The 11,563-nt window shown below is 39.3% G+C and overlaps 1 pseudogene across 1 annotated transcript in view; it reads left to right on the plus strand.

Annotated features, from left to right (window-relative positions):
• Window positions 1-7,054, plus strand: part of LOC147442627 (putative beta-1,4-xylosyltransferase IRX10L) — a 10,303-nt pseudogene extending 3,249 nt beyond the window's left edge. Inside the window, exons 3-5 of the transcript XR_015190203.1 lie at window positions 5,188-5,590; window positions 5,810-6,048; window positions 6,269-7,054. The product of XR_015190203.1 is annotated as a putative beta-1,4-xylosyltransferase IRX10L (transcript). The remainder of the gene's footprint in view (window positions 1-5,187; window positions 5,591-5,809; window positions 6,049-6,268) is intronic.
• Window positions 7,055-11,563: the final 4,509 nt, after the last annotated feature.

Consider the following 11,563-nt stretch of genomic DNA (forward strand, 5'->3'; position numbering starts at 1 on the left):
TGCCTTGCTCGACATGTATACTAGATGTGGTGCACTTCATTAAGCACAAAAAGTGCTTGAGGAGCATCAACTTGCAATCTTGTCCAGGATGTCGTCTCTTGGGATGCACTGATTGTGGGTGGTGCCCAAGATGCTGATATGGCCAAAATAATTCACCATGATATGTTAGTCAGTGGTTGTTGAAAGAAAACGTCATGCTTGGCACTGCCTTGGTCGACATGTATGCCAAATGTGGTGCACTTCATAAAGCACAAAAAGTGCTTGAGGAGCTTCCTATCAGGGACGTCGTCTCTTGGAATGAAGATTGTGGGATATGCCCAACTTGGGCAGGGCCAAGAAGCTCTGGGCTGTTTTCGACAGGATACAAAGCAAGGGTGTCTTTGCAGATGCAATCACATATGCTTGCATCTTGAACAATGGACTCGAAAAATCAAAAAAGGAGAGCTAAGCGAGAGAACTCACACTAAGAAGTCATCATCATTTTGGACTTAGGTATAAAATTTTACCCCCTCCATATGACTTTCCTTTGGAAGGCCAAAAATAATATCTTCATAAGATATGGATGTGTTACCGAGACAGGAGCTAGCTCGGTTGGTTGAGTACTTGTCCTCCGTCACCCAGGTGATGGGTTTAAGTGCGTTCGAATGATCTAGTGAATGCTCGAAGGCGTGTTTGTACCATCGTCTACAAGAATGGTGGGTACGACTATTAAAAAAGATACAGATGTGTTAACATTATATATCAATGCGTTAAATATGAAAAAACAAGTGAAAGGGTCACGATGGCTTTCAATAACAATAAGAAAGTGATAAAATTGCTAGGTTGAATTAAACTGGTATTAGTGTTTGGGAAAGGATTGCCTTAGCTTAGTCTTGAGCCGATTGAAAGTTGAGACTAGCTAGCTGCAAACCATGATAAGCAGAAGAAAAACCGATGAAATATGTGAGAAAGTCGTCCAAAAATTTTACAAATTTCAACATTTTTGCTAATATTTCCGGTTTTCTTCTTTGTGAGGAGGAAACTCAACCAACAGCCGCATAATAAAAGAGACTTTCTCGAATGTTAATACTCACTTGAATCAAAATATAGAATGCAAGAAATGCAAAGCCATGTGAAGTTGTGAAATGAAAGGTGAAGTAAAAAGAACTAATTAATATATGTGTGTGTATAGATTTATTAGAATTATGCAAGGTGAAGCTTCACTTTAGCATTCTAAAACAATGACATGCAAAAAAAAGGTAAGATTTTACGATGGCTTTTCAAAAATAAAAATACATATATATATATATATATATATATAGAGAGAGAGAGAGAGAGAGAGAGAGAGTCACAATCGCTTGTTCTTATGAAAAAAGCTCTTTACTCTTTAAAAGATTTAAAAATAAAAAGGTACACAAAATAAAAGCAATGTAGTCCATCCCAAGAAAAAAGAACGAGTATAAATTGTGTTCATGTTGAAAATAATATAAGATGAGTAAGGACAAAAAAAAATAAACAAGGCAAAGTCTTAAAAAGCATTGTAAGGCTATGAGATGAAAGGGACCCATTTGACAAACTCCATCAACATTTAAGATGAGTCTCCATCGTTGTCATTGAAAACATTGGAAGGATGCTTAACTAGACTCAACACTAAGGCTTCTTTTAGAAAGCCAAAAATCCATTAGCTATGCTTTGGACGGAGAAACGAAGAGAAAAGCACACTCCTTAGAAAATTGATAGACCCCCATACTATATAACTGTTGGTACAATTACTCAAAGGTGGAGAGTGGGCCACCGCTTTAAAGCTAGAGAGAGAAAAGTGAGCATCTTAATTTACAAGTTAGAAAAGTTAGAGAGATAAGGTAAAGGTAGAAGAGGATGGTTGGTACATGTTTAAAGAAGTAACTAAAGAGAGAGAGAGAGAGATGAGTTCTACTCTACGGTGAAAATATTAGATTTGTAACATGCTAGTGTTGAACCATGACATCATCCAAGGACCACAGTTACATCGGCTATATGGGCAGCCACCCCTAACGAACTGCCGCGTGGTTTGCATTTTTACCACTATATAATGAACTATCAAGGGGTTGTTGAATTGGGTATAAAGATTTTCGTAAAAAATTGTTGCATGAATGGAAAAAGATAAGGATGTTGCTTAGGAATCACTATATTTTATGAAAGAGAACAAAAGTGGAGGTGGTTATGAGAAAGAGGACAAAGGAAGGACGACAATAAGATTATAGGTCCACGAAGATAAAGTTAACGAGTACTACAAAGTGAGGAGAAGGTAGGAAAGGAAAAGGGTGATTAGCCAAATTGTTTTTTAATTTTTAATTTTTTTCAAAACTCACCACCGTGAGTAGAATTGAATAAATCAAAAAAACTTACATGGCAAGCCGTGCTCACATGTCAAGCGAAGGCATCAAGTAAACATCAGAGAGACCATAGACAAGGAGACAAAATATCAACACCGATCGAATAAGGGAGGCCATCCCCAACATCACATACCAGTTAGAGCCGATAGGGCGGGGCCCAAGGTCCACATCACCATAAGACCCCTCACAGGGGAGGAAAGCATGGGAGCCACCACACAAACGGGGTGATGCAAGGATTACCAAAGCCCACTCGAGAAGCTTGCCACCGCAGGAGGAAGGATGGAACGCCCATCCCCATCGGCCAATGAGCCAGTCACCAAACAAAAAAGGGTGAAGAGAGGAGCCAGTACGCACTCTATAGAAAGCTGTTGCAAGAACAAGACAATACCATCGTACAGGGCTAAGAGGAGAGCCCACCCCACCACGAGAAGCTTCCGGTGCCACCATGGAGGGAAGAAACTGCCACTTTCCACCCTGCATGCCGGAAAGATCTCAACACGACCACAGACGCCGTTTAAGTCAAAGCCTAGAGGGGCGTCCTTCCTATTCCCAAAAATAGAGTGGCTCAAGCGAGACGCAATCAAGGAACCTAGCAAGATGTAGAGGATGGAGCAACCCGGGCTCTTCCCCCGTTGCTCCACAAGACATGCCCACCTCTCCACTACCGAGCCCACCAACCACCCTCGAAAGCTACCCTGTTGTAGCATTGACTTGAGCCTCCCTCTCAACGGCCTTGTAGGTAGCAAACCCTAAGGAGTCTCCGCTCCGGCTCAACCTTACACCTCTCATAGTGGGGATTTCTTAATTCATTTTAAATAGCGTTTAAATTTTAAGAAATCCATAAACTATCCCTCAAATTTTTGAAAAATTCTTGATACCCTTGTGTCAATTTTGGAGGGTTTGCTCCAATTTTTCTCTTTGTCATTCGCTTCTATAATAGAGATCTATTGTTTAGTGTCCTAAACAAAAGTTTTCGCCAATGAGCTCATAGTTAGTGGCATTTTATGTCTATCTATAGTGAATCACCTTGAGAGCGTGTAATGCCATCATCAATTGTGGTTTTATTGAGGAAGATCCAATCTTTTCATGAGTCTCTTGCCAAAATTTTGAAGCTTTGGATATATATCAAGATACTATGGCTCTCTCCCTCCTCTCTCTCTCTCTCTACGCTCCTGATGCATGGCAAGGAGGAGGGGCTGGAATCCCTCCCTCCATTCTCTCTCTCTCTCTCTCTCTCTCTCTCTCTCTCTCTCTCTCTCTCGAGAGAGAGAGAGAGAGAGAGAGAGAGAACTTGCATGAAAATCGAGAGAGAGGCAGGTGGAGCCCGCCGACCACACTAGTATATATAAGACCTTATCAAATCGTGGAACTCTTAGGGACTATTGTGAACAATCAGAGTTGGATGAAGCTTATAGATTATTGCCACTTGGAAAGTTAATAATAGAAAACCTTTTTGGCCTAAGGCCTTAGTAAAGCATGGAGCTCTCGGGAGAAACTGTGTGGACTGCTAGAAAAACCTTGTGGGTCACTGCCACATATTTGTGTTCCTCCTCTTTCTTCTTAGGGAGGGTCAATAACTTGGCATCGTCTTCTATCTATACTTCTATCTACTAACATAATATGGCGAAAAGGGGAGCCCTTTACACGTGTCGCAATTTGTGACTTGAAAGCTAAAGTCCAAAACAAAAAAAAACCCTTTTGCACGCGATAAAGAGGGGAGAGAGGGAGAGGCTGTCAAAGGCGATCGGTCGTATTAGTACTATATCTAATGAGAAGAGAGTCTCCACGTGTCACTCATTAGTTAATTTGAATTTTTTTACTTACAAAACATATGAAGGGGTGGGACGGATGGAATGACCTTTTGACAATTTTTTGACCGTGAACGTCAAAAGACTTACTTTCATTCTTTTGCAAAAAGAGTTTTCACTCTCTACATAGACTACATAGGCTAAATGTATCATGTTAAATCAAAGCCACTAACCAGTAGAATCCCTCAAACTGACATCATTTTTTACCCGAAAAGAAATAAACTTAGCATCATCTTTTTTGTTATAGCAAAACTCACAATTGTGAGTGGATTATATTGAGCAACCCAAAAAATTACAAGGTTTTATCACGCTCATGTTAAGCCATGACAACATCCATGGATCAAAATTACAACGGCTATCAGGACAGCCACCTCAGCTACCACCCCGCCTCCACATCCTTGATACACAAAGCCCATACTCTTGTCTTTTATTTATCGATGGCCAAGGTTTGCCCCCATCCTAAACATTCCATCTGCTGACAACAAGGCACAAGTAGTCCTAGACCAATCCTCCGAGTGATGCTTGTGCCCGAGTGCCCATATGAGCACTTTGCTTTCTTGTATAATTTCTACGAAGCTTGCTACCTCAAATCCTGCATCATCTTATGTATATGTTGCCCAGCATGAGAAATATTTTTCTATTTTTGGCCTGCTAAAATCTAATGATAAGACTTGAAATTGATCACTTGTACTGCCTTTACACCCTTGTTTAGCATTCTTGTACCTTTTACTATATGCTCATTTGAAGAATTATTCATCTTCCTCTCAAAAGTCATTCATTCAAATGATGCATAGATATAACCTAGGTACAAGCATGCATCTATAGTCATCAATGGCTTGTACAACACTTAAATTTATTTTGAATTTGATTATGGTTTAAGTCAACATCAACATACATATTGCCCCCTTATATCCACTATCATGGCATGAAACTAATGCTTAATCTAATCAAGCTCACGTATCCTTTTTTTATTAAAAAAATCCTCCATATAAGTTTAGAAAATTAATCAAGTTCCTTGTTGCAAGAAAGCCAGGTCATGAAGGTCCAAATGTGGAGTTGGGTGAAGATCCAATGAGAAAGATGAAGGTGTATGTATATGACATGCCAAGCAAGTTCAACAAGAGAGTGGTACAAAAAGACATGCGGTGCCTAATGCACATGTTTTCAATTGAGATACATATGCATCTTTTCTTATTGTCTAGCACAGTACGCACACTTGACCCTGAGGAGGCCGATTGGTTCTACACCCCTGTCTACACCAATTGTGACCTCACCACAACTGGGCTTCCCTTTGTCAAATACATGCCTCGCATGATGCGTAGTGCAATCCACTACCTCTCTACCAAGTGGCCCTATTGGAATCGAACAGACGGTGTTGACCATTTCTTTGTTGTTCCCCATGACTTTGGAGCTTGCTTTCATTATCATGTAAGATGACCCTAATCTTAAAGTACTTTTGCACAATGTAATTATAATTTTGAATTTGAAGGTTCACATTAGTTATCTCCTTTACTCTAGTTCCTTTATTTTTATATTTATGCTTTGTAAAAATCTAGACACAAAATATAGATCCAAGCATACATTAGTTCACCATACGATGAGCCGCGGTGTATTTGCAAACACTAATCTAAACATCTTGTCATGCAGGAGAAGGAAGCAATCATGCGTGGTATATTTCCTCTTCTTCAACACGCAACTCTTATACAAACATTTGGGCAGGTAAATCACTCATGCTTCAAAGATGACTCCATCATTATACCTCCATATGTCCTGCCCAGGAGGATCTCAAACCACATCTTACATGCTAGCACACCTCGTTCAACTTTTGTCTACTTTCGTGGAGCCTTCTATGATGTTGATGGTCCAAAAGGGGATTACTATGCTAGGTGAAACTCTACACATGTTATCCACTAATTATTTCCTAATTGAAAGTTTGAGAAAATTTCCAAATAAAGATATAAAATGTATACTTTTTTCAAATAGAATCATGTCAACACGTGATAAAAGCAAGTGTAGTATACTAGCACTCAAGAATATAAGTATAATCTCTGTCATAAATTTCATATTGTTTATCTCACCTGTTTTATTTGTTCAATATACTTGTAGGGGGGTGAGAGCAACCATATGGGAGATATACAAGGACAATGTCCTCTTTGACATATCTTCTGAACATCCAACAACATACTATGAGGACATGCAAAGATCCATATTTTGCTTGTGTCCATTGGGGTGGGCGCCATGGAGTCCACGCATAGTTGAGGCAGTGGAATTTGGGTGCATACCTGTCGTCATTGCTGATAACATAGTGTTGCCATTTAGAAATGTTATACCATGGGATGACATGGTAGTGTTTGTTCCCGAGAAGGATGTGGATATTTTGGATCCATATTGACAAACATATCCATGGAGGAGGTAACAATGAAGCAAAAGATGCTATCTAGCCCAAGTATAAAGCAAGCATTGCTCTTTTCAAGGAAATCAAGTATGGGGATGCAATTTCATCAAGTGTTGAGGGCCTTGCTAGTAAGCTTCCTCATAGTAGTAGCATATACCTAAAAGAAGGCCAACCAACCACCCTAAATTGGACCAATGGGAACTCAAGTGAATTTATACCATGGCAAATTTAGTTGTAGTTGAAGGTCCAAGTTCCTTAAATGATTAAGTGATCTTGTAAAAAGTCACAACAATGAGTGTACATAGAACCTCACTTCACCACTATAGAAAATGGTCCCGAATCCATCATATTTGCCTCTATCCTCCAAATCTTGAAAATTTTGGGCCTTTGTTGTTTTGTAACCTTTTACCTATTCTTTGAGTTCATATTTTGTTGAACCCTTCTACATTTATCAATACTTTGTATCGTATGAAGATTTAAGAAGATTTTTTGTTCTACCTCATTATTTGAGTGCACCATATTTGGCAAGCAAGGAACCGCCGCGTGTTTGAGGGGGATCTAGCTGTGGCAAGCTTTCGTGAAATCACGCAAGAGAGCAGATTGATGATCCCCATGATCGGATGCAAACAAGCCTCAGAGGACTGGTCTAGAACAATACATAACATCTTGTAATAAGTAAAGCCGAGGAGTAGGAGTGGTTTCTCTGCCAAGCAGATAACTTGTAATCCTTGACCCTCAAGGCTCGGTCCGAGCTCGGGGATTGGTGTATATTTTTGTTCTTAATACTATCCACTCACAATTGTGAGTTTTGCAAAAAAGAAAGATTTTTTGTGTCCTTCCTTCCTTCCATTGAGTTGTCAAAGGTAATGTTCATCAACAGAGTTCAGGTTCCATTGAGTTTTCAAAGATAATGTTCATCAACAGAGTTGAGGTTCATATCTTTATACAAGATCTTGGTTTCCAGCAAGACGTGTAAATATGCCTAGTGATTTGACTTTTCCAATTATCAATTGGTTTTACACGATAAATACAAACAACACCTCAATGAAAAAAATTAGATTATTGGATCCTAATGTGAGAGCTAGTGCACTTATTAGCTATTATTACCCTTTGTGATACTTCAAGAACACCATTTACACTAAGGAAATGTAAACATTGTCCCTATTATAACTAGAAGAGACCTTACAGCTATGAAAGGGGTAAATCAAGAAGAATTATTCCTTATGATGGCATCTCTCTCTCTCTCTCTCTCTCTCTCTCTCTCTCTCTCTCTCTCCTACCTTCCTCCCCCTCCACACACCTTGGCTTGTATTGGTATGCCGAAGGTCACTCAGCGCATGCAAGTGCAATATATATTTGAAAGATAGCGAGAATGAGGACGAACCAATTAATATCTTTCTTGGGCATGATAGTGGTGAGCGTTGGTTGATGAAGATAGCTTTCTTTATTGATAGTGTGTGGCAAAGGGAGTCAATGCAAGATTGAGATAGAAGCCCAGAAAAACAATGAACAATGATGGTTATTGTGGGTATGGTTTACTCCTTATAGAGAGTGGTTCTCTACTTATGATGGTAGCAAGGTTGGATGTGTAGACTCGGGTAAACTTTGCTTGTAGCATAGTTAGTGCGGTTGAGATGCATTTGAGTCTTACCAATGGTTCTCCTTTTGTTCTAAGCAATGTGAAACATGTGTCAAATCTCAGAGTGTCTATTGGGCAACTAGATGATTGTGGCTTTCATTCAAGTTTTAGCAATGGCTTGTGGAAAATTCAGAATGGATCTTTTGATCTTGGCTAGATTGTTGGAATTAGGGTTGCAAGAAAACACACACATCTTGGAGAAGACGAAGGAAGCTCAAGGTACACAACAAAGAGTGTATTACTTAGTGTGCAATGGAAAGATAAGTTAGCGCTAGAGTGATGGGTGTATATACGATGCATGGGAAAAAAACCTCCTAGTGAGGGGAAAAATGCCTCAGTAGTCCTAAGTGTGTTCATACACATCACTACCACATGTATATGGTAACAAATCCCCCCTGGGAGTGATGCGTAGAGCTGGCACATAGAGTATAGAAAAGTGCCATGCCCTGAGGAGATGATTAGTCCACAAAGGGGAGTAAGCCCAAAGCTTTGCGGAAAGCTTTGAACTTCTCACGAGACAATGCCTTTGTGAAAAGATTTGCAAATTTGTCCTATGTTGGCACATAAGCCAAATTGATCTCTACTGCTGAGAGCCTCTCCCTGACATAGTGGTAATGCACCACAATGTACTTTGTGCGAGCATGAAAAACTGAGCTCCTTGCAGTTGCCAATGCGCTTTGACCATCAGTGTATATAGTGTTGGCAGTGTCCTATGCAACACCCAAATCAACCATAAGGCGTTTGAGCCATACATTCAACCGTAGTTGTGAAGACGTTTTACTCAACCACACAATTGGAAGTGGCCACAGTAGATTGCTTCTTGCTCAACTATGAGATACATGAACTGCCTAGCATGAAACAAAAACCACTCGTGGACACTCGCGTGTCAAAACAACCAACCCAATTTGAGTTTGAAAAAGCATGTAAATCTGGCGGCAACGATCTCCCCGTAGGATAAAACAAGCCAAGATATAAAGTGCCACTCAAGTAGAAAAAAATCATCTTGACAGCCTGCCAATGCTTAGACCCTAGGCTATGCATACATACAAGATTAGCTTCTACCCATTTTCTATGGCAAGAAGAAGCTTTGTCTAGCGCATTCAGATTTGTGTACTAAGTCACCAGGTGGTGTTGCTTACTTTCTCATTTTCATAGGCTATTTGCAACGCATGAGCTTTGGCCATATCCTTTGAGGCATGAAGATGAATAACTATATGTATCACTCAAAAATGGATTTTGGAGGTCCAAAATCAGTTAGAGAAGAATCTTAAGTGCTTGAGGATTGACACTTGTAGAATATGTCTCCCTTTAACTCCAACACTTATATGATGCCCATGGCATTAAGAGAGCTTATCAATCCTCATGCACTTGCCCAAAAAGGAACTACAAGAGGATGAATTGCATAAATTTTACAGTATCTTCGCATGCTAAGTTGAGAATAGCACTTGGGCTAAGGCTATGAAAATTGCAATGCATGTGAATAAGGGAAAACACCTTTGGCACATGCAGAAAGGTGAAAATCTTTGTTTATCAAATTTTTTTGCATGCACCAAAGGTGTTTATGGCCATAGTGATATAGGTCTGCACTAACCAGCTAATCATGTCAATGTAAGAAGCATCGCAGGCTCCATTATTGCTTCACTTGACCTACTTACTCACTTAGAACTCAATGGGGGCCCTTTTCTACTAGTACAATGATCATTAACCCAATGCTTTATGAAATCTCACTCAATGTAGCCTCAAGACTATGTGTTATCTTCGTGACATCCACAATTATTTGCTTGTGGGGTCTTCCATTTTTGCTTGCTTTTTTGCATTTTCTTCAAGAAAGCATTGATAAGATTCTTTTATTTTCTTCTTTATCCATAGATCTTCTCACACCCTATAATAGCCAAGCTCTTTTTTAGTAAATAGTAGGTCTATCTGGCCGCTATATTTGTTTATGGCCAACCTTAACAGCTTTGCTTGTCGGGGCAAGCTTGCTCCCAGATTTGCATTTACATGAGTCAACAATAGAAGGCATTGCTTGTTATGTCTGTGTTGTAGAGAATTTAGCATCTTTAGATTGAGAAATAACATTAGCATGATGTAGTTGTTGTTGCTTGGCAAATTTTTTAAAACACTATTCAATAGTGTGACCAAGCTGTTTACAAAATTACACTTCTTGAGCTTTGTACGAAACTTATACTCTAGCTTCCATAAGAATGGCAAAATTATTTCTTCATACTTCATTTCTCTAGCAACCTTGAAGAAAAGGGCGATCTCCACAAACCTCTGCTTTTTGGCAAGTACATCCTTTTGATGTCATCGTTCAAGAGCAATTTAGAGTAGCTAGCTACTCAAATAAGAGACTTAGTACATCTAAGTGAGTTTTGAGAGTATTTGTAGATAGATAAGTGAAAATTTATAATTGCATTTAAGGAAATTTCCAATGTATCCACCAAAAGTAACCTAAAGAGTAGACCGTACTTCCTTGCCTATCTTGGTTGTGTTTTGTGAGTGTTTGTAGGTTGATAAGTGAGAATATGTAATAGTATTTTAAGAAACAATTTAGAATTGTTAATGTGCCACCAAAAGTAATTGGACTTCCTTGGCTTTTGCGGTTAGACAATGAAGCAAGTTATTGGCTAAGTCAAGAACAACGATATGCAATGTAGATTCATTCTTGTTCACCCAATCAGAATGTTGAAGTGGATTAGTACAGACATTCTCTAGCTCTTCTTATGTAGCTTTTTTTTTAGGCACCTTCCTTCATCATAAGTAATTGCATCTTGGTTTTCCACGGTTTAATCTAAAACTTTTCAATTGTATACCATATTCAAAGGAACCAATGTTGATCCTGTTGAAACTTAATCTGATTAAACTCTTTATATTGAACCTTTAAAAGTCTCTTTATCACATCAAATATCTCCCTTTATTCAAATTATATAGTGTTGAAAACATCAAACAGAGAACGTCCTCGTAAAGCTCAAGTGCTTGTAAGTATAGCTAGACACAAAACACGTGCTAATTGACATCATTAAGGCAATGCCAAAGAGTTGTCTTGATTGGCAAGCATTGGGGGGGAGAAGCACTTTATGAGTGTGGAAATAAGAGAAATGAGGGTGCTAAGGCCTGGAGGTGATGCCCCAAATCTTGAGGAGTGACAACACTAGCAATCTCTGACTCTCTCTCTCTCTCTCTCTCTCTCTCTCTCTCTCTCTCTCTCTCTCAAGCACTCGAGGAAATCAATAGCTCTACGTTTTAAAGAAATGTTAAAAAGGCAAGCCTTCAAAAGGCTTTGTGAAATAAAACATGGGTCGGACCCTTGATGAGAGTTAAATGAGAGTAATCTCTTAAAGGTTTGGAGGAGACGAGAGAGAGAGAG

This window comes from Adiantum capillus-veneris, chromosome 14 (assembly GCF_014529385.1).
Source record: "Adiantum capillus-veneris isolate H3 chromosome 14, ASM1452938v2, whole genome shotgun sequence".
NCBI classification, from domain to species: Eukaryota; Viridiplantae; Streptophyta; class Polypodiopsida; order Polypodiales; family Pteridaceae; genus Adiantum; species Adiantum capillus-veneris.